General features: G+C 42.1%; 1 long non-coding RNA gene across 1 annotated transcript in view; it reads left to right on the top strand.

Annotated features, from left to right (window-relative positions):
- Positions 1 to 23,898, top strand: part of LOC306977295 — a 35,632-nt gene extending 11,734 nt beyond the window's left edge. The window contains exons 2-4 of the long non-coding RNA XR_013793825.1: positions 7,071 to 7,178; positions 20,762 to 20,841; positions 23,339 to 23,898. This is a non-coding gene — a long non-coding RNA (uncharacterized lncRNA). The remainder of the gene's footprint in view (positions 1 to 7,070; positions 7,179 to 20,761; positions 20,842 to 23,338) is intronic.
- Positions 23,899 to 24,729: the final 831 nt, after the last annotated feature.

Below are 24,729 nucleotides of genomic sequence, written 5' to 3'. Positions count from 1 at the left end.
GGTTAGAGACCCTTCTGAGCTTCGCACGCTTCAGGTAAATGCATTAATGTGCTCTCAGTTTTTACTTTCTCAAGACAACTCCATATTTTTACATTAAGCCCCGCGCTGACGGCGGCTCTGCACAGCTTATGTTCTTAGAGCAGAGCTTGTACAACATTTATGCGCTGAAGATGAAAAGGCATCATGGATATACTTAGAATGCATTAGAGAAGTGATGTCATAGCGATCCAGAGGTTGTGCATTATGACTGCATTGCTACATGAATATCAAGCAAATAAACTTTTTTATTTAACAACACTCTCCAGTTTCTACTTTATGTTGTGCCACATTGACAACATATATCCCAGCATGGCACAGGAACACTGATCTTTGACTCCCTTGGGCTTCAAGTATAGTTAGCATTAAAGCAGAGAGCATTAAACATCCAATAGTTATGGTGAATTGTATGTTTTAACTTCAGGTTGTTGTAAGATTAATTATCCATGTGACACATTTTAACATCAAAAATACCCCGTGTTCTTTCTGCCTCGCAGCAGTTTGTATTTTTACCTGTGTTCCTTCCACTTTCCAAAACTCCCACTCTCCGATCCAATGTTTTGGCAAAACCTTTTCTGCTTTCAACTTGCAGAGGATAAACCAAACATTTTTATTAGCAATGAGGGGACCATTGGGCATAATGAAGTTCTGTTTCTCAGCATGGGTTTGCCAGGCTCATGATTACAAATGCTCCGCTCATTGTGCGCCATCATCTCTTGCCTAATTGAAGGCAATATAACGAGACAATGGGGTCCCGCTCGTCATTCTGCATCAGTGGCTTGTTTTCCGGAACGTGCCAATCTGTTAAAATGGTGGGGGTTGTACGGATCCTCCAATGTGCTCAAGCTTGTTTAATTTGGACCAAGATGATGGACAATTAAACTACATCTCCCAGGGGGTTTTGCACTTTGGTCACCTACTCCAACCCGTAGCCCTCGCTGCCCTTGTAAACGCTTTTGGATGTGTCTGGGTCTGTCGTTTTGGGGCGTAGCGTGGCTGGTAGGCATAATGGGGTGTGGGGGGAGAGTCCCTAGGTGCCTGGCCTCCCCTCACCTCCCTAATATAGTCTGAATAAGTCCCCCTTGTGCAGCGAGGGAGGGGTGGATTATGTCTGGCCATGGTTTAGGAGTGTTTGTCATCTGGCCCCTCGAGGCACCGGCTCCTTTGTGAGAATGTCAGGGGCCCATACAATGTCAAGTGACAAGGTGTGAATATTCAACCTGGGAAAAGCAAGTTACTTCACAGATTGTTTGTAACATGTAATCTTTGTAATTTGAGTGATCATTCCAAATAGAACGACTTCTTTGTGTATGTTTTCTTAGTCATTTATTTGTGGATGATGTGCATAATATATTACCAACTGTGGGCCTTTGTTGAACCACTGGCCTGTATGTCATTGTGCTGCACTCAGCCAGTGCGACTCCTCAAGTGCTTTTTTTGTTTTTTTAGCATTGTGGGCCCTATCATGATAAAAATAGCATTCAGTTTTCACTGGGATGGGTGTATATTGTGCACAATTTGAAGAGGAATATTTTTTGCTATGGGCAAATATCCATATGCATAATTATTACTTCACATTTGAAAAACTACGACAGCATGCACAGCATGACAAAACAACAGGTTGCCCCATGATTCATTTCAATTCCAATCAAGACGCTTGTCATTTTGCGCACAAGCATTTAGCGCCTATGCAAGAGACAGAATCCATCAAAGAGGAAGTGATGTTCATTTGTCTGCAGACGCATCAATAAATCAGGACACAGTGCAGCCACAGCTTGCCTCTTTCCCAATCTATGATTACTAGTGTGAGAAATCCATCAAACACACTAATGTTTCAACAGTGAGACACTGTGGCATTGTTTGTTCCCCAGTCAATTTTAATCCAGAATCTGGGGGAGAAGATGACTAAAAGAAAGACAAAATCCATACACAGTACTGTTGCTAATGTGTTCCTCTCAGTGTGTGAGCCATTAACACAATCTGACATATGCAGAATGTCATTAAACAAATCAGGAAGGTTATGCTAATTTTACTGTTTTGGAATGACTTTTATAAAACAGAAATGATTATGTTAATATTTGTATTAGCATAGCACTTTGTTCATACTTTCAAAGCACACAGCTGAAGCACCAGAAAATATATATTCAAACGGATTTCTAAACCAGAATATGAAAATATGCTGATGCTAATAATTTGATGCTGTATGTTGCTGTTTGCACATGAGATAAACATTGCTACTTGAAGTAATTGTTTATTTTAAGCATATTTTAAACACAACTAACCCATGCTTAGTTATCATGTGGTGCAGCTCAGTGCGGTCTACAGCTAACCTGAATTCTGACTCAAATCTGCATATTCTAATGACTAACAGTAACACGCTCCTCTCATAGCCAGCATGTAATGTGCATTCCACAAGGCCTTTGTACTACACAGTTAAGTAGACACACTTTGCAAGCTAACACCTCTTTTACAACTTGAAGTGCACTTGATATTGCTTGTGTTGTACCTTGAAGTGTTTAATGTCTCTGTATGGATTTATTTCAGTTTCTGATTCATCTTTTAGGGGTGCGCTTCAGAGAGCTTTTCAACTACCACTTTTGGAATATTGTTGCTGTCTAAGAACCACTAAGGATGAACTGGGTTAACCGCAACATGCTAAAGTGCACCAAAAAACAACAACCAACTAACCCAGGAGCAATCAATCGGGCTCAACAGGTTAAGTGTAAATGAAGGACTTAAAGCCGCACCGAGTAACATTACACCCATTACATTTAATATTTTGTATTTGTGAGTTTTTATTGGTGTAAAACACTAATACCAAAATGTGAGCGTGTTTGCCTCTCTTCAGGCCTGACTCGTAACTTGGCAGGGAGTGGGACGTCACCAGCTGGTCTCCATAAAGATGTTGCTGTTTTGCTTTGCAGACAGACAGACAGACAGACAGACAGACAGACAGACAGACAGACAGACAGACAGACATACAGACAGACAGACAGACAGACAGACAGACAGACAGACAGACAGACAGACAGACAGACAGACAGACAGACAGACAGACAGACAGACAGACAGACAGACAGACAGACATTGGATTAGGTTCTTCCAAATTTGTTTACAGCCGAGATAACTTTGTTTTTTAGCTGAGGATTAGGAGCATGTGTGTGTATCTATCTTACTCTCTCCTTATTGTTTTAATGACACAAAAGCAAAACTCACAAAATACTTACTGTAAAAGTTCATGCGCACACGCCAACTCCGGTTTACAGTCTATGCATATCAAAGCGTTACTTCTGGTGTGGAGAAGAAGGCGCTTTGAGAGAGATGCTGATCTTGTGTGGGCAGGGAGGCTTGGAGGTTTGCATCATGTCTGCCACGTTCTCCCCGAGGGTATTCTCCGTATTCGCGCGCATGCAAGCTAGCGTTTTCCCTCGCAGCGCGGCGGGAGTCTGTCTTCATCTGTCCTATTGATTAATGAAGGCTGCGCGGCAGGGGTCCGGGAGAAGGCAGGAGCGCAGATCAAGGCTACATCACATCCATATCACAAACACACACACACACACACACACACACACACACAAGCACACACATGCGCTCCTGCCTTTGTCATATTCTGTGTCGGTTTGTCATGGCACACACTGTGGGCACCAGCAGCCCTGTCACGCCACTGTACAGTCCCACAGACAAAACATCGGACAGTCCGGCTCACCATGAAACCCACTCTGGTTCGGGAAGTAAATTTCACTTTCATTCGTTGCGTAGACTGCTTCTACTTTTTTCTCAAGAATTTAAAGGCGTGACGGAGGGTAATTATGTGATAAACGGCTGATGACAACTCAATTATTTAAGAATTAAAAAAAAAAGAAAGAAAAGGAAATGCTTACAAATGCTTACAAAAAGAAGGGACATTCTTGCATAGCTATTTGGTTCATATACGTTCTTATAGATGTATATAAATCTTTTTGAAATGATTTGTTTTATGAACTTGTCTTATCACACATATTCCATAAGAAAGTAGTATTGAGGTGGAAGGACATTTTAGCTTCATTGACAATGTGGAATGAATAATATGTGGATTTTACAGCGTCATTAGTTTTGGTTCATGTATAATAAATATCAGGTACATAGCCATACTCACTTGTCAACACTGTCCTGAGGCAAAAGCAAAGCTTAAATCAACTCTATGTTGTTTCTATGTAGAGATGCACCGATACTGAATCGATACCAGTTTTGGCTCTCAACTCCTTAAAAACACAACTTATACCACCTAACCCTAAGTAAATTTGGGGGTGTTGTATATCATTTAGATCTCGGAACCAGGGGAATTCAATCACTGTGTACTTGTCCACAAATGTATTTCTGATCGCCGTGCAAAATGCCGTGGTTAGCATCAGTAGGCTAAAGCTAGAGGGAGCATGCTAATGCTAATAAAACTAATCAAGGCTCAAGGCTGGGTCAGAAACTACTACAAATACCTAATGAAATAAAATACAACCACTGCTGAAGCTAAGTGGTTGTATTTTATTTTAAGAAATAACTGATCTAACATATTTGTAATGATCAGATGACTTCATGTGAGTTGTTTATATTAATGTAGCCTAAAGCTGTCATATACCCAAGGATAATTAGTGTAGAAAAGTCCAGTGATTTTATCCAAGAGTTTATCAATAGATATAATTCATAATTGCTCTGTAATATCATGACAATAAAATAGGACTTTATTGATCTTAAAATAGACAAAAGAGTCAATTCAATTGAAAGACACTTTTAGAAAGTCTCTTGATATCGGTAAATATCAGACATCGGCAGATACTCAAACCCCAGTATCGGTATCGGTAGCAAAAATGCTGCATCGGTGCATCTCTATTTCTATGTGCTCTCTTTTTTATGAATAAAGTGAGCCGACCTAGACTATAATTGAACTGTTATTGAAAAACATTTGGTTATTTACATTTCTATTTCGCATAATAATTTCAATCAAGAGGCCACTGTCCAGAGTTTTCCCATAAGCCTATATAGTACATGCTGTGGAAGCTTTGGCCGCATGTGCTGCAAATGGGTGAAAAACCTCACCAAAATGTGGGTCGTGTCAGTTTGCCATGTTTGTAGAGACTGTAAATATCCCACTGCACACATTATGTGCACTCACCAACTGAATTAACATGGCTTAACTGTACGTGCTCCAAGACTGAAAAGGCGTCTCAATAAATATAATGTTTGCAGATTAGTGTGGGTTAATGATCCAGTCTCTTTGGAGCGTGGCGTCTGCGTGTTGTTCCTGTGTGTTTGGCTAAAGGGAAGCGGCACGGCTCTCGTGTGCTGTCTCTCTCTCTCGCTCTCTCTCTTCCCCTTTTTAAAAACGAGACAAGCCCCGCAGGCACCGTTCACAAGAGCACTGTTTATGCTATTAAGACTTGCAAAGGTACCAGAGCTCAAATTATGTCCCTACCAACCTCCGTGGGCAGACCTGGTGTTTTCTTTGCATGATTTTGAAATGACAGGATGTGTTCTTCTTCAAGCCTATTTTCATAACCTTTTCCCGAATCGCAAACTTCCACCATTACTTATGACAAACCAATGGACTCCTTGTGCTTCTCCAAAGCCCAGAGATGTGCAGGGGATTGTTTCAGGGAGAGCTGCTGGGCTTACTGTAGTTATAAATGCCATAGTCGTACACCGTTTAAAATAAATATAGCAAAAAAAAAGACTAAAAACTGCGAGAAAACAATTTTGTCATAACAGAACTGTTAATTTAGTCTTGTCAAGACCGATAATGATAAACAGTGAAAAACAGAAAGTTACATCTCCAGCTAAACTCACTGAGACACCGTTGATTTGCAGGGGAGAAGGTGTTACACAAGCTAAAAAACAGACTTCGCTTTGTTGTTTATAATTAGCCGACAACCAAAAATAGTGCAACTTTGAAGCCGCGCTCAGTGAGGATACAGACTTCACGCCCGTCTCTCTTCCTTCCTTAAACACATCATCACGCCGCCAACATTTCAGAGTGAATCGGCTTCCAAAATGACCCCGTATTTTTTCCAAGTATCCCCCTGACATAGCATGCTCCGTGCCTGTTTTCATTTGTTCCTTTCCTCTCTAGGAACGTTCCTGTCGAGGCATGCCTGTGTCCCAGCCAACCAGCATTCGGCCGGGGCAGGGCAGGGAGGGGTGCAGGGGGGGGGGGACAGACAAAGAGCCCCTGTTGCAGTATGGGATGGAGGGGTGGGCGTTTTGGGGTTACACGCAGACACAGTAGAGAGCTGTGGTTATCATTTGTATCATGACGAACAGCATGGGTAATTTCTTTATGTAATACGGAGGAAGAAAGCTCCATTCATTTTGGTTCCTGTTTGCTATATGGATCATTGTGTGTGTCTGTGTATCAGTTGTATCAGCTTTGTGCGTTGTCAACATAGGTGTAATCCGCAAATGTTGGAAAGGTGGATGTGGTGAAGGTCCATTACAGCTGGTAGCAATTTTATCTCAGCAGATAACCATCCTCAAAAAAAAAAACACAGGCACACACTAGCACATGCAGTCCTTCATGTCGAGGGTTGGTTTGAATCAAAATTGAACCACAGATTCCCCCAGAAATCTAAACCTAATATGCGACAAGTGCATCCTCAAAACTTACATGGCCTTCCAATGTAGCCTGGCCGCAATATAGTACTTCATAAAAATCTATTCAGATGTAGCGATCTTGTCAAGACTGTGATTGTCATTTTGAAAGTTTCCTCAAGTTCGTCACTCACTTCCTCGCCTCTTTGCTTTGTTCCAACGTCAACACGAAGAAATCAGTTTTGAAGTATTTTCCTTTTACTACTCAACCTTGAAAACCTTGCACAAAAAGGACATTTTCAGAGATAAAGACAATACTGCAATGAAGGTTGTAGCATCGAGGTGGATACTGTGACAATATCCTCTCATAAGTTTGGAATATTGTTTTAAACCCACTCGCTCTTTCTCAATGGTATACTTTCTGCTAACCCACAGCTCCCCGGTGCTTAATTTATCCCATTTCTCCTCCCTTACAGGTCGTGGGAGAAGACAGTAGACGCAGGTGACCAGAGACAGGTGCATGAGAAGCTGAGAAGCCCGAGAGCTTAACTTAACAAAGAAGACGACATGGCGATGAGAGAGAGGTACGAGAGTGCTGTCCCAGTGATACACAGAGTCTGTTGTGCTTCCCTGCAGCTGTCTGTGTGAGTCAGACAGTCCTGTACCTGGTGGTTAACTGTTGTTTGCATGTACAGTCTGATGTGTTTTGTTCCCTATTTGTTTTGGGTCCTGGCATATGGCCACAATTGCCAGGTGAACCATAGTGTCTTTTGTATCACCTGCTGGATGTAAACTGCCGTCTTTTGTCTCTTTTCAAATGGACAGAGGTAGATGAGAGATTAATTTATTCATTCATACACTCATTCATATTATCACTTCTATACTGGGCCTTTTGCATCCATGATAAGGCCCAGTCCCCATTAGGCACTTGGCAAGAATGACACTTCTTACTAAACTGTAGTCTACGTTAGGCCTGTCACGATAACCAATTTGAGGTTCGATATATTGGGGCAGGAAATAAACATCGCAATAAACGATGTTATTGACTTGAATGATACTAGATGCTGTCAACTCTCAGGCATAACAATGACAGTAAACCTTTGTTCTAAAAGTGCGTCATCATATCCTAAAATACCACACAAGCTGCAATAAACATGAAATAAGATGTAACTCAATTTGCTTCAGTTAAAATCAAAGTTTTACAAAGAAAAAATAGGGGGGTAATGCTAAGACGTGTGTAGACAATAAATATCGAGCCCAAAAAATATATCGTTATTTATTGAACGATAAGTCGATATAGTAATTATCGTGACAGCCCTAGTCTACGTTTTCCAGAGTTCATCCGCTTCCGCTACTCATCCCCACAACTTGAATATAATGAGTTTATGTTAACTGTATATAATTGTTCTGCTTCCAAGAAAAATCTATGATACATTCCATAACCGTTTGGATTATACTGTTGCCATCAGTACAAAACATTCTCCAATGACCAGCTAGACCAAAAAAATGCTATTCCCTGAGCCGCTCACAGCGAGAGCACATGTTTGTACATTTTTAAAGGTGTTTTTCAACAATGAAAATATCCGTAATGAAATAAACGCTTGTATTTCATTCTATTTATGGGTGAAATGTTATGCGGTGTGGCTTTAAGTGATGATCTTCTAACTAGGGCTGGAAATATGGTAAAAATATATTTAAATGTATATTTTCCACTGCAGGACTATTTATTGACCACCTCTGGACTGAACTGTAGATCTGTAGAAACAATCTTACCAGTTGTTGTAATCAGTCATACATTATCACAAAAGTTCGACTCATTTCTGAGCCTTTATCTATCTGAATGGAGACTATATAGCAATTTACATATATGCAGTGTTATTGGCAGAAAAAAACGAGTGGCAGTGTTTAGGCTCAGTTTTTTTTTTTTTCAGACTAAAAAAAAAAAAGACTGTCAGTTGCATCCAGGCTTCCGCGCCGCAGTAGGCAAAGCAGTTTCCTTTTGGAGCTTTTCATGGGAACAAACGTTACCTTGAAGAAGTTGGGCGCATATGGCTGCAGGGCAGAGCACAGAAGTGAGACTGGGAGAGGAGCCACCTGATTGTTTTAACTGTGTTTTCCAGCCGCACTCCTCAAAGTGAGCAGCCTGTGCACACTATAATCCCCTCCGAGTGTGCGCGCGAGGGAGAGAGGAGGAGTAGCCCATTTCAGCTCACAAACATGATCAAAATGGCTTCCCCCGTGGTTAAAGAGCGGAGGCAATGAGAGGGAAACAATTCAATCTGCCTCCAGCTTTTTCAGTCCATTTTGGGAATTTATGAATCAGAACGACGTATTATTGTAAAAGTTGACATTATGAAGCTTCAAAGAGTGATTTTTGGCGTTGATGAGAGATACCACCGAACTTTAGGGCGGCGCAATTGCAATCAAATCGAAATCACAATTTGAGTAGTTGCAATCAGCAAATTGCAAAGACTGCAATTATTGTTATCCTACACAAACAACTAAATGTGTTTCCGCAAGATCCTATCACGTGAAAACCCTGCCAACCCTGCGGAATTGTCCCCTACCCACATGTTTTAAAATGCATGTAATGTTTGCATAAGTGTAGTAATTCCTATTTCAGTCTTTTCTCAGCTGTTCAGCTCCAAGATGATCAAAATGGAAATTGACAAAAGATACAACGGAACATAACGCAACCATTTTCTTACATCATTGCCCTTTAGCAGAAATCCATCGTTCATGTCATTTTAGTTTCACTGAGCCACCTTTAACCCATTTGAGTCAAACTGATTCTTTCGTTTCACTTCCTGTGTCGAGCAGTCACTTATTCTCACTCTGGGGTCATGCACTTCTCACACTGTCGTCTTGGTCGCGCTTGGTCAATGGCATAACAGTGACATTTCTTTGACTAAGGTTTCAGGGTTTGTAAATTTGGTTGAAAACACACATGTTTTGTCACATGAAATCATTACAGCAAGATATCTTTCAATAGTATTATTATGAATTATTTTGTGTTTTTGTTATTTGTATATTCCTCATGATTCAATGTAGCTTTCTGAATGATCCAAACTTCCATTTCTATGTTTAGCTACTGTTGTACTGGAGCTATAGAGGCACGAGAAGCTGAGTTGAGACGTTTATTACAGCAAAATGTCGCTATCGACGTGAGCTGTAATGATCAGAGTTTCTTTAAAGTGCACATTACATTAAACACATTAGACACAATTTTTGCTAACACATAGTTAACACGATTATATTGAAGATTTTGCTAAAGATTGTACCCAGCTTTCTTTAGTTTGGCCATCTTTGTGATGTTTATAGTTTCACTTCCATATTGGACACCGACAGGAAGTGACATAAAAGAAGGTATATGATTTTTAACTGTTGCCGTGCAACCATGTTAAGTCAATGGAAATGAGTGAAGCAACTGCTATTACCTTCTTCTATGTCACTTCCTGTTAGCCGATTCAAAATTCAAATAAAAATAACTTGATGCAACTGTTGAACTTGCAACTGATGCTATCCTTCTAACCAAGTCATATGTTCAAAAGCATTAAAAGCTTTTATATGCACTTTAAAAGGACTAGATGCAAGACTAGATGCATGACGGCCCTTCAGACCCGAATGAACTCCTTTTTGCTAGTCCCTTTAAGTTAGTGTCATTGTAACAGTTACCTGTGCAATCACGAACATCAGTGTTGATTTTGAGTGACTATTCCCATTTCCCCTTTGCTTTGAGTCCCATTGCTGCTGCGTGAAAGCCACTGGGGTGTATTTTTTCGTGTCCCCATAGTGATGCACCGACCATTGTTTCAGGGGGCAGGACTAACGGTGTGTGTTGTGCGTAAGTGTGTCACTGAGGGGAGGGGGGGCGCGCGCAGATGAAAGGTGCAGGATGTCGTAAGGATGTTCCAGACGTCCACTTCCCCCTTTATTCTTCCATTCTTCCATTCTTTCAGCTGTGTCCCCGTACAAGCAGGAGGTCTCTATAGGAGCAGCCAACTTTGTCTAAGCCCCCCCCCTAGCTGCATAGAGGTGCTATGGTGGACATGGCGATCATTCTTCCCGTTAAACATGTTGGTGGAAGGTTTGGTTCGTATACAATAGTTGACCCATGTTGAGCGAAATGTGCAGGTTCAGTGAAGGTTCTCGTTGGGCAAATAGCTTCAGTATTTAGTGTTAGTGGTGGACACGTGTTAGTAGTGCATTGATTTTATTAACCCAGCTCACAATGGGTCACATGTCAGAATTTGTGCAGGGAAAGGTAGTAGTTGTAATAGTCAGGGGTAGTAATAATTTGTGGAATCTGTAGATTAAGGGAAAACTGCAAAGAAATCTGTAATTACCAAATACAAATTGAAATACAATACTGGATGTCATTCACATAACAGAATTTGGACTACAGTGTGTAAAATGTATGTACCAGCTAACAAAGTTGCTTGTTTCTCTGCTTTTTCGATATTGTTTTAGCTGATGTTAAAGCAGAATTCATGCCCGTAGAAGCCATAAGCGCCACTGCAGGTGTCGTAGCAAATTGCGTTTTTTTTTTTACTCAATTGTCCTTGAGAGTAAATACTACGCTGACAAGAAAAGACAAAGGGATATTGTACATCCATTTACACAATGGAGATAATTTATTTCACTCAAACTTGGCTGTAAACACTGTTTCAGTGGCACTTGCCTGCTGTTAGCTTTGCCCGTTAGCCTGTTAGCTTCTTCGTGATTCTATTAGTGTGTATTGCACCTCTGACTCGGAGGAAGGAAAGTTGCAAGGGTGGTTTTCTGCACAGAGACACCAGGCCGAGATGAAAGACCCCCCAATCATCTATCAACACTATTATCCCCAGAGGGACTATGGAAAGGATTTATTATGGTAAACAAGTTACTTAGTCCCGCTTTAATCTATGATGTGTTACTACCTCATAACACGGCCTATAGTGATTTCATTGTGGACGTTGTTGCCAAATAAGTTAATACCAGTAACTTAAAATTCCACATTTTTACTCCAAATATTTAGCACATTTACTTTTTAATATTTTTTCTGGAGAATATCAACAGATCCACAACACTCCCCCCGCTCTCTGGTGCATTGAGAGGATGAATTCACGCCATGTCACTGTCTCATATTTCACAAAACGCATACAGGGAAATGACAGGCAAATGACTCACTCTGTCAACTTGTATTGATTTCAGGGCTGGACTGGTGGACAGGCCGAGTAATTGTAAGTTTCACGCTTGCACAAAATAACCCTCCAATGATGCGCCGTGATTTACGACGGCGGACATGTTTGTCGCGAACATAAATAAATTAAATATAGGGGGGGGGGTGAGATGGACAAGTGTCAAGATTTGTAATAATGTACCGACTCTCCAGTGCTCCTCCATCAAAGCGTTCCAGCAAAGACACTCTCCCGACCGCCAGAGGATTAAAGATTAGAATGAAAGCCTTTATTGAAGCCAAGACAGTTTCAAAATGGATGGACGGGCACGAGGGGGCAGAGACACACAGAGTTGGAGCGCTTCAAAGTGCGCAAAAAAAAAAAAAAAAAAAGAACTCTTCACAAAAAGGTGGGAGATGAAAGATAAGTGAATAGAGAGGGGCCAATGAGCAGAGGTCTCTAATGTCTTTATAAGGTCATAAAATACTGTTCTTCCTGTCCTCTGTCTAATTGGAACCACAGAATCATGCTTTTAGAAGTCTTTCCCTTTGGGGCGAAGTGGGTTTTCTTTTGAAATTGAATGTGTTTATGTTTGTACTTTTACAAAAATCTTGTATTACTTCAAAAGACCTTATGCTTTTATTGACTTATTAGTTGGTCAGGTTTTAACTTGACCAACGCAATAATTGTTGATTAAGAAAGAAAAAAAAGATGTCGGTGTGGTGATATTTGGATCAAAATCGCTTTATTCATTTCCAAGATAGTGAAGCTACAAAAATATCATTGTATGAGTGTTCTTTTAAAGCAATACTATAGATCCTCATACATGTCGTGACCTACATTTGATTCTTTGTTCCGATGCGAGATGAGACCAATTCAAGTCTCTCTAAAAGTTCAGTGTTGATTTTGAGGAGTTGTTTCTTTTTTTATAACTGCTTATATGGTTAATTCACTTTTATTTGAAGAAAAGCTGTAAAATCGACATGCTGGTGCTGATGTCCAGTTCCCTGCAAAGGTCTGCGGAGAGGGGAGCCCGCTCACTGTAAATGCACGCGCTGTTTGATATATTTTTCGCCAGTGAAAACATGAAGCGAAATACAAGCTTGTGTTTTATTTTAATTATCGGGTGAAACGCTACTCAGCATGACTCTAAAGAAAATGACGCCCTCATTTCTAGCAAGTGCGCAAAAACCTCTTCAAATGCTGTCCAGGTTTGGGGCGCTGTAATTACATCATTGCAAGTCAGAACACACTGGCTTAGCGGAGGTCACATTCCGAGGGATTTTAGTAACCTTTAAAGCCAAACAATGTCCTTGATACATTATAAATTGAGCGCTCGCCTGTTGCGTAAGTGATGTTAACTAGCATCTGCGCGTAACTTGACACAGGCTGGTTTTGTTGCATGGACGCCCCTTGCCATCGTCGCTGAGTGAATCCTCCGGTGATGGGATAGCAGCGGGAGGTCCACTCTTCTGCCTCTTCACCGCGTTCGAGTCAAGCCTGGCTGCCTCTTTTTTCCCCGTCTGCCGCTGAATATATTTATCGGAGACAGAGAGAATGGCTATAACCCTACCGCACTCGGCTGTAAGTGTGTGTTTGTGTGCGCTACCTCCAGTGGCAGACTAATGATAGGTCTTATCGACACCCAACAGTGAATGCAGGCCTTTGTCTCCTCGCGGGACGCATTATGGAAAGCTTAGGGGGGCTGCTTTGACTCCCTGTTCTTTCTCTCACGCGCTGATAAAAAAAAAAAGAAAGAAAGAAAGAAAAAACAAGGGACAAAAAGAGAGAACTGTTACTCAGCTCCGGTAGCGTGGCAAGTTGAGACACACAATGAGCCCCTGTACCCGAGCCATCAAAATATAAAAAGACAGGACCTAATAGGCAAAAGTCAGGCGAGAAACTCAGGGTTTCCCAACTTTAATTCCCTTCTTTTGTTGGTAGGAAAGATGGGGAATTAAAGCTGGGACGTATAATGCAAATACAGCATAACAAAGGCCTAGTATTTACAGGCATTGCTGTAGCTTTGGCATTCAACAGCTTCACAGCAGAACTTTGCAAATATAGTAACCAATAGGCTTTAAAATTAAGACACTGTTTTCATCTCCTATTTCCACATTTATAGGTCTGTAAGGCACCATAGTGCAGCTCGTGTGCTCGCCTCATGTCTAAAACCATCTGAGGTTTCTCTTCTCTCTGCTCTTGGGGAGGTTAGGGACTGGGTCAAGGTCCCCTTAGACAAGCAGCTTAAGAATTCAAAATGTTTTCTTTTCCAAGGATGGCGAGTACGACTTCTCTCAATTTTAAGGCTTCAGTAATGGATCCTTTGGGAAGTATTTCTACGATTCTTATCCAGCGAGTCAAGAAATCTCTATTTTTCTTCTTTTTTTTTCTCTCTCTCTCTCCGGTCTGAGTACATTCATTCATGTCCAAAATGAGCACTATTTCTGTCCTTATTTTCTGTCCACACTGTATCCTATCCTTACCACTTACTGTATTGTAAATGATCCAGTGAAATATTGTAATCATTTTGTTTTCGCAATACTCAAATATCGCAGTTGTGGTCATATTGCACAGCCCTTTGTTTGAGTAACGACAATCAAGTAAAACATGTTGCTCTTCTTCTCGTTACTGTTAGAAGTGGAGCATGACCCGCGCTTATTCCTGCAACTTCGGGTCTCAGACAAACCTTTGACGTCGAGGACTGTGTCCCTGTGGGTGCAGCGGTTAGAGCTCATGCTTCATCACAGCTAGAAGTTCTCGGGTTCGATCCCTGGAGTTTGCATGTTCTCCCAGTGTTTGCGCAGGTATTTTGGGCTTATGTAGCTTGCCAAGTGTGGAGTGAATGAAGTACAAATCCCTTACACTGTGTGATGTGCTTTGGGTCCCTGCTTTCCACCAAACATTTTAAGATTTCTATTGACAAACCCACTGTCCTTCAAACATGGCTTCTTGTCTGTTTTTAATTTGTGTTGTAAAGCATTTACACAGCACAACGTTCCCATTAAGTAAAGCTAAACGCCGTAAAAACCTTGTTAGGATGCATGCTTATACGACATCCTGGAATTAATGCATTATTGATTTATTGACGATGAAAGCCCCACATTTTGCAGCTGAATGGGACAAAGGGAGGTTGGATTTTCTATTTACTCTGTGTTAAGTGTCGAGGATGAGCACTTGGCTGTCTCGCACCCTAAGTAGATGATGGACTGTAGCATCCATACCCACTCCTACTCATTAGCCGGCCCCCTTGGGAGAATACACAGGCTTACTTACCTTCTTTTCGCGCCGAGATCCAGGCCAAATGCAGCGGGTCATTAACTTGGCTGCATGGAACAAATGGCCTTCGATAGCATCGCGGCTACGGCGACGACTGCGGCGGACTGCGGCGGATTAACCCCCTTTGAGCGCGCCGTGTTAGAAAACGTTAGAAGAGGAGGAGATAGTTGGCTTTTGGAAACCTTTTTTCCTTGTTTTTTTGAGGTCTTGAAATCCCATTGCACCAAGACATGGCAGTTGTTGTTGCCAGCAGAACAAAAAGCGAGAAGGAGAGGAGTGGGCAGTAGATCAAAGCCCAGGGAGGATTTGTCTGGCGGATATATTCGCTAGGGTCTCGCCTCTCCACACTCTCTTTATGTCTGTTTATGTCTTTCGGTCGATTCGTGTGCACTGCATGGGAAAAGGGTCATATTTACACGTACAGAGCTTTTCTACTTCTACCTTTACCACCTCCATTGTGCGCCGAACGCGCTTTACACAGCGCCATTCACCCTTTCACACCCACAAGCATATGCACACAGAAACCAACCATGGGACCAGCGATGGCTAAAATGACTTTTTCCTGAGGTTTATTTGTGAACTTTCTCATAGGTCAGGGAATTACAAACCTGTCTATCGTAGGTTGTCATAGTGCGTCCCAAACCATAAAGCAAGAACCTGCCCCGCTCACAGTCACACACCCTGACACATTCACATGGGCTCGGCGATGTGACAACAAAAAAATCGAATTGTAATCTGATCCATGTGCCGACCTCCCAATTTGAAGAGATTGTGATGTCGGGGGTTCAGTTGCAGCCATTTATCCTGGCTTGGAACCAGTACAAAGCACGTTCTTGAACCCCCTGATGGCCGAATACTGTATTTTACAACACACATGACATACACGGGAAAAGAATGGGGGTAAATTCTTCCCTCGAATTTCCAACAATCGCCTGTTCAGAGCCTGCTTGTCTCCGTGACCTCTGAATCAGAAGTGACTCCACACACACAGTAGTTTATTTTCAACTCGGGTCACTGTGTTCACCCTAAACGTTCTTTCCATAAGGTTTTAGAGGTTTGTGGCTGCTGTTGGTGAGGGGAGAGGAGGATGGATATAATTAAGACTTTTTTTTTTTTTCTTCGTCTTGTGTCTTTTTTAAGCAAAGAGGCTGTTTGGGTGAGTGCGCTGGGTGGTCTATGGCTCTACATGCCTGCGCTAGCTTTATTACAAACAGGCACTCTATGGTTAGCAGCGCAGACATACCCCGGCCAAAGCGCAGAGATGGCGAGATGAAGTTCAATGTTCGATGCAACATGAAAAAGACAGAAATGTGCTGTATATCAAAGTGTCCAGACGTATTTCCTTTGGAGCGTTGGACATGGTGTTGGAGATTGTAAAGCAAACAACAAACAATTGATCAAAGGCAATACAAAACAATAGCTGGCATTCACTGAGGGTGCTATATAACATGAATGGCGGTGAGGGAACAGGCTTTGAGGGTACAGCCAAGTTAGTGACGTTTATGCACGTTATGCACGACTATTTAGAAGATAAAATACTGTTAAAATGGCAGACATGTGTGAACATGTTCTCAAATGTTTCTTTGTTTTGGTGTAGGTATTATGTCATAAGCATAACAAATGTGCCATTGATAAGAAGCTAAAGAAACACAGTAAGTAACTCAGTATATTGAATTTAATTTATGAATGAATGAATTTACAGTATAAATCAATTGCGAACATCTGAAAACTATTGTAATTCCTGATTGATTTGGACTACTTCAGCCATGTTTTGCCATTATCCCAACTATGTTGAGCTATGGCACAGCAATTTAGAATTACACCATGCATCACATAGCAAAATATCTCAACCAATCTTTCAATACCTGATACTATTTGTAGCAATTTATGCGCCATTATTTCTATTCATAAAGAAAAATAAATGGTTTATTTTCAAGGCCATTTGCTCTTTGTGTGAAAACAGGCTCTCATAAAATCTTGATCAGCTCCTTAACAACTATCGTGACTAATAGCTTCTTTTTTTTTTTTTTTTTTTTTACACACCACCAACCATGAAAGCGTTCATTAGTTTACTTCCTTTTTTTTTCTATTGACTGCAATTAGCAAATTTAGGTATGCACCATCCGGGGGGAACACAGATCTTTATTGTTGGATTTGCCGTTGCCTGAGCACTTGGGTGGTCCGGGCAGCACTGTTGGGAAGAGTGCACATAGCTGTTAATGAGTGGATGGATTGGTGACTGTGCGCTGCTGAGACCTTATAATGGTGGCGGTGGCTTCCCAGGTCATGCCCGGCCTGTCTACTGAAGCAGCACGAGGGTTTGGGACGGCAAAGACAATATTTTGGGATTAGGAATGGTTTGTATTTTTTATGTTCACTCTCCAGCCTCCCATTGCTGAGCAGGAATGTGTAAAGTTTTTCACTATCTTGGGAGTGACACTAGACCGAAGGCTAAACTACATTGATTATATTCAAGCCACATGTAGTTCTTCAGGTATTCATATTCTACATTTCCTTACTTATGTAAATAGAAACACAGAGAGAGAGACAGAAATGTAATCATACTAATACAGATATGCAACATATTTGGGCAGTATTCATTTTAAAATGCATTTCTAAAGCATAAAAGGAAATCATCTCTATTTGAAATGAATGAGGTCCTCTGGAGGAACGCTATCCGCCATCTCTCAATTTGTGGGGAGTTGGATCCAGGGGCTATTGGGGATTTGAGATAATTTAGTGGTGTTTAAAAGCCGTGTGCCAGTGCCTGTTATGTTTTATTTCCCCCTATCCATCACACCAATCCAGAGGTGTTCCAGAAACTACTGATTTACACATTAGGCACTGACCATGGGTCACCGATGTTAAGAACCACTGACCTAAACCTCATGAAGCGTAACTGTTTGCGAATCCTAGATGTAGGCCATTTTATATATGTACAGTATCTTGTATAACTAGTACAGTTAGTTTCATTATTATTCAGTGGTCGTTCTTTATTTGTAATGGGTTTTGTGTGCGGTGTGTTATCTATAAAAAAGAAAGAAAAAAAAGAAATCACACATTTTTTTTATTCTATTGAAGTGAAGAAATAGTCCAAAAATGGTACACCAGCAGCAGTAAGTGAGGAACACATTTGCTTGCGGAGACAGAAAAGTTAATTACATGTATATTTTGGCAGATGCAGGCAATTGAACAGAGGCAGACTTACGAAATGAGAAGCGAGCGGAGCGCAGTTCTCCGGCGACATAAAAGCTTTAATTTCTCCTTGGGCTGTGACTGGCCTGTTTCACTGTATTTAACATCAAAGTGGAGTATGAACAATCCAGGCAATTTCTCATCTGGCCAAGGTCAATCATTGTTCTCTCTGCGTGAATGCGTCTTGCCTTGAGGGGGGTGGGAGACTATGGAGTTCGCCACCTTTAGTAATCTGGCAACTAAATGAGCAATGCATAGTATCCTGAGCAAAATGCATTCCAAAAGTTGGATCGCTGGGCTTTCGATACCACAGACACGGATACGAATTGTCTTTTTGTAATGAAAATGGGTTGAACCAATAACAATGTAAACCAGATACGGTGTGTATAAAGACAGCCTATTGACAAAGCAGCACTAGTTGCTGACAAAGCCTCTTGAGGTGAGGATGTGAAGAGTCCTCAAAAGCCCAGCACAGATGACAGCTTGAGAAATGTATATACCATAGATTGTTTAGTATTAATTGGGTAAACACATATAACAAATAAGCAGCACAATATATTAATATGGTGTAAATCTAAAGTTTTGGTTGGTTCAGTCAAATTTACTCTTTTCTTTTTGTTTAAGCATTTGCTTTACTGCTAATTAATTTATGCGCAGCACAACGAAAGTCAATAAAAATACCTTGAGGTAATCCTTGCAACATTACGAGCCCCCTGCTGGCTTTCCAGGTTTCACTAGAAAGCCTTTTTCTTCTCTCTCTCTTTCTCTCTCTTCTTCCTTCTCTGCCTTCCATCTGGTCAACTTGAAATGTACCACTTAGAAATTCTTTTTGATAATGGATTCTGTCTCAGTCTCGTCGTGCTGCGAGCGTGTCAGACATGCAGCTGTATATTATACATTACAGTCACTTCTACCATTATCCCCAACTCCTTTATTGTGCTTAGAATACCACATAAAACTGAATGAGTGATACTGTAACTTCATTGAACAAGAGAGACGCGGCAACACCATCATAGACTCTAAGGCTTTTCAACATCTGATTTATACACTCTGCAAAAAGGCTTCAAAGGGCGACTCCACTTGAGAAGCAGCAGACCTCCCCTTTTTTATTTTGACGAACGTGCTATTGAAAATACATCAAGTGTTAATGTACACATGTGATGGATCACTGCTTTGGTGTCTGAAGACCACACAGGCTGTTTACATGAATGGGGCTGAGTGGGTGTTGTGTAGTCTTTCCAAGTGAAGTCAGGACAATGGCGCGTACATGCTTTGTCAGTTCCGCCAATGCAAATACTATATCCTCATAGTGTTGACCCACTGTCATGTACGCTACAGTCTCAGTCAGAGAGCCAAGTACAAGCTAGTTCAATTTAGTATAGCTTTTACGAAACATAACTGACCCTACCTGGAAATCCGTTCAAATTGCGATTCCACATACAGTATTTTTAAGTAAGGACTCTGTGGAGTCAAAACAAAGTAACTCACATAAAATGATCTGATCATTACAACTTGTGGACAACTAATATCTTATATGAGTTATTCTTTAACAGAATTTCATAAACTAAAACACAAATACTCCAGCAGTGGCCGATTTTATTTTATTAGCCTACCTTTAAGGGATCCAGTTATAGCTTCTGTCTCCATCTTGATGTGTTGACGTTAGCATTAGCATGTTGCTGCTAGCTTTAGCATGCTGTTGCAGCTTTTTCTGAGGCAATCAAAATACGTCCAGGTTCTTAGCTTCAAAATGATACAGCAAGTCCGTATTCACTTAGATTTAGTTGTTGAAAGTTGTGTTTTTTAAGCAGGACTAAGTGACGTGTTTACCTTAATAAATCCTTTACCCTCTGGGGGGTAATACAAATCTCAATGGGATTGGGGGGTCTTTCATCTTCCCCTGGTGACTCTGGCCAGAGAACCATGCTTGCAACTTCTCTGCATCGGGTCAGAGTCACCAATACACACTAATGGAATCATGAAGAAGAAGCTAACGGGCAAAGCTAACTGCGGGCTAGCGCCACTTAAACAGTATTTACAGCCAAGTTTGAGTAAAAAAAAAAGATCTCCATTGTGTTATTGGATGTACAATATCCCTCTCTGCCTTTGTCTTTTCTCTCAGCGTAGTATTTACTCTCACGGACAATTAATGAGTAAAAAATTGCAACTTGCTACGACACCTGCAGTGGCGCTTATGGCCTCTAGGGGCATGAGTTACTTAGTACTGCTTTGAGGGGTGAGAGTCAAAACTGGTATCGGTTCAGTATCGGACATTTGTAGCTGATATCCGATTTTATTTTATTTTTTGGTATCGACTCTCAGTCTACTACTAATATTACTATCAACTTTATTTTAGTGGTGCTACTATTGATATTTAAATTGTATAATGGTTGTTGGAGTGAAAGATAAACTGTGCTGGCTAATTTGTGTATTTGACATCACTGCTTTATCACCTTTACTCAACCTTTTAATGGTAACCCAAGCAACCTCTGAACTTAATGTTTTTTCTTTTCTTTATTCTCTTCCAGATCCAGATGTGAGAGATGTGTCCACTCCCACTCGATGGCAGAGTGAAACAAGCCTTCCAAAATTCCCATGTCCTCAATATAAGCAGGTATGTAAGAATTAGCTATATGTTACTGTTGAAAATGGGCGTTTTTCAGTCGGTGACTCTTTGCTACGTGTTTCTTCTTCTATTTCAATCTTGGTCCAAATCCAGGCTCTATAAGTTACCGTACAAGTCATAAACCGCATTCTACAACCCTCCTATAGAAGGTCCGACCCCTAACCCACCCGGAGCCCCTCCCTGCCCGACCAGCATCCTGTCTGAAATTATAGTGTGTGAGGGAGCATTGTGGCCAACTCCTCCTCCCTCCTCTCTCCCCATATTCGCCCATTTTTATATCCGTCCGCCGGTGTTTGCGTTTGAGATTTTCTTCCAGGATCGTCAAACTGTCAATCACACGCTCATTTATTTCCATCTGCTGCTTAAGTGAGTTCAGAAGGAGGTTAACAAAATCATTAGTGCGCTAGATTATTTTAAGGCACACACTAAAAGCCCTTTGAAGATGGTTATCCTTTATACGGAAATAGTGCAATCGGCGATATTCCAAAGTGAGTATGTGGTATGTTGGAAGACGAAAGGAGAACTCACCTAATAGCGGCATCATTTATTGCTTTATTTCAGCTATGGCAGTCCTACTTCACACTTTTAAGACGCCACAACACGTGGGATAAATTAACACTGAAGGAATCCAAATGAACCAGCGATTTAAAATGAAGGATTTTTAGAAACGTCGATAATATAGAATTTTGTTTCCTTAACACCAAAGAGCGCATTCCATACAGTACACACATGTTCAGATGGGATGTGATTCTTCTATTATTTAGCCGGCATGTTTATCTTTTCTCAAAGTTTTAGACGTGTTTCAAATCTGTAGTGTGAATTGACTCTCTTAACAAAATGAATTCCTCTATTTACATCAGAAACATCTCAATGCCATATTTTTTCCCCCCACGAAATTGTTCAGCCCGACCCCCTAATCTAAACAACCAGCGGAAAACAGAACCTCAAGACTTCCCAGCACCCCATTCAAAACCTTCTTCACCCTCATATTCCACTCCTCACCGGCTTAACCGTATTACCGCTCCTAACCAGCCGTAATGGCACACTCCATCACCTCCGCCGGGCCATGGCTCTGGTTAACACTTGGCCGCGGTGCAACATGAAAGGATCGCGAGAGTGTGCACGAGTGTGTGCGTGTGTGTGTGTGTGTGTGTGAGTGTGTGAGTCCCCGCTATTAAAGCACTTGAGAAACACAGAGAGACCGGTCTGCTAATGGACGTGTCTATTGATGTTCCCATTTAGCGGCACGCTGTAAACGATAGGGCAATGATTGTGTTGAAGACAGAAGGGGGGAAAAAAGCGGTTCGGAGAGAGGGGTGTTGGGGGGTGGGGGCGCTCCTTCGATGGTAATGATAAGGAAGGTTATTATTTGGCGCCCCGCGGAGCCTCGTCTTCTGTGTGCGGCGCAGATAGACACCCCGCACATCTCTGCGGTCTGGAAGATATAATTCATTTCATGACACCCCTGCCGCTGGTCTACTACAGAATACTCCTCTCCCCTCCTCTTTGGGGAAAACAAAACGAAAAAAAAAAGCAACAAAAGTGTTACCAGCGATTAATATTTTAGATCGCCCTTGAAATATTGATTTGCTCGCCACTTCATTTTTTTTCTCCCCCCCCCCAGTTGTTTTAGGCTGTGTGTTTGTCTTGTCAGTTCCAATAAGCGCGGCCTATGAGGGATATGAATACAGTCAGTCAGTTGGCACAGACCACCTCCAGCTGGACTCCGACCCCCCCCTACAAGTGTACGGAGCCTGGGTTTGTGTGTGTGGACGGGAGTGAGGGGTGTCGAGGAGGGGCGGGCGCTGTACATGTCATCACGGATTTATCAGCACCTCGACAACCTGAGCAAGAAAGCCCGGACAATGCAATGTGGCGTTTGGGCGTGTGATGGGCAAGGAGCCAGAGTCCTTCCTTTCGATGGACGTCAGACTCGCGTTAAAACGCACACGCTCCAGTTATTTCGATATTCCAGAGTCGGCGAATTGATAACTGAATAAAAAAATCAAATCTCCCTCTTGTGATGTACAAATCCTGCTTAACTCGACGAACATGTTCCGCAAGCCTGTTCGTTTTTTAAGTCTTTTCTGAAATGCTAACGAACCTGAATGTGCAACAAAGTGTGCGCGGTGAACTTAATTTTTATTTCGCGAGTCATAACGGTCGTCACGTAAAAGGTCAGCTGTGGCTTCCACAAAGCGTTTTAGAAGAAGCTCAGGGGCTGCATCGATATCAACCTGCGCCACACAAGTCCCTGGGCCACACAGTTTGGTCATATCAGGCATCTTTTAAAAGCCAATCCAGTTTACTATAATTAAGGCCTAGTCATCCTTATATGAACTTCGTCTCCTACCTCTGAATTTGTTATTGTAAGCTAATCTCCCATTCTGTGTGTGCGTGTGTGTGTGTGTGTGTGTGTGTGTGTGTGTGTGTGTGCGTGTGTGTGTGTGTGTGTGTGTGTGTGTGTATGCTCTTGTAATTGCAGGTCAAAACGGCAGAGGAAGCGAAGGAGAGAGACGCAATTGCAGCGCTTAGGAAATGGGATCACGCTCGCTCATACACACCTGCACACACACACACACACACACCTGCACACACACACACACACAGGCACACGCGCACATGCACACACCTGGAGGGGAAGAGCAGGTGAGTATTAAGTCAGGAAGCTAAACAGATCACGTCGCGGTGTGATATCAGCAGACAGGCAGACAGACTGAGGAGACTGGTCCATACCTGCAGGCGCTCGGCAGAAGCTCACACACACACACACATATGCACCTACACACACACACACACACACACACACACACACAACAAGCCTGGCCAGGAATGTCCTCTCCCCCCTCCGGAGACAGCCGCACCAGGGGAGGGGTGAGCGCCGAGCGGGGGGGATCGAGAAGGGGAACGAGGGGCCTGCTGTCAAAACATGGCCGCAAAACCTCATCGAAATGTGTATGCAGGTTGTTTTATATAGAGAGCGACACAGAATGCATTTGCTTTTCATTTTATTCGGTCGCCACAAATCATCTACCAGTTAGTGTGCCGTGATCTGCCTTTATTTTATTTTTATGCCAGATGAATTTCCCAAGCGCCTTATGGTATCGGTGTAGAGCATAGCGCAGGGTGGGGTTTAAACAGATCGCAAAATCCATGACCAAGTATCTTCACACTAGATTATCTCATGGAAAGAAGAGAACAGAGTGAATTGATCCATTCGCACAATAGCGGCGGCGTTCGTCACCGACGCTCCTTTTCTTTACGCGGTGTCATTTGATCTTCCCTCAAACAATTTGTCTTTCTGCAATATCCTTTGTGGTTTGATAGTAACTGTCAAACTATCCATATCCGTTACGTAAACCTGCTCTTCCACTTGCCACCAGAGCCCTGAGAATGTCTTTTTTTTTTCTTTTTTTTTCAATTGCGTCCTCGTCCTACCTTCCATCTGTCGACCACTTTTCTTTTCTTATTTAGCTCATGATTCATTTATATCATTAGTTAGATTAAATTTCCTAAAATGCAGCCTCTCCTTTGCCCAAACCGCCGGATGCACTTATCTAAAAATGATTCAGTGGTTAAATGTCAGAGCTGTCGGTGCCATTAAGGCCAGCCCGTTTGAAGGCAGGACACCCTCTCGCCTCCTCTCTCTCTGTCTCTTCCTATTTCTTCAGCCCCCCTCCTCATCATCAAATGCCCAACCCCCTCGTCCGCCCGGGCCAGGCTGCTGTGAGGGCTGATGTCGCAGACCTTGTCATTCAGATTTGGGCCACATTGTCAGCTCGCGGTTCTCCTCTCTTCTCCTATAACGGGGCCTTTCTTCAGTCCTGTCATCCAGGTCCCGCGGACAGAGAAGACCTTATGAAGCACAGTACCTTC

This window comes from Gobius niger (assembly GCF_951799975.1).
Source record: "Gobius niger genome assembly, chromosome: 17".
In the NCBI taxonomy this organism is placed as follows: domain Eukaryota; kingdom Metazoa; phylum Chordata; class Actinopteri; order Gobiiformes; family Gobiidae; genus Gobius; species Gobius niger.
Note: the sequence above shows the minus strand (reverse complement) of the source record. Positions and strands in the feature narration are given on the sequence as shown.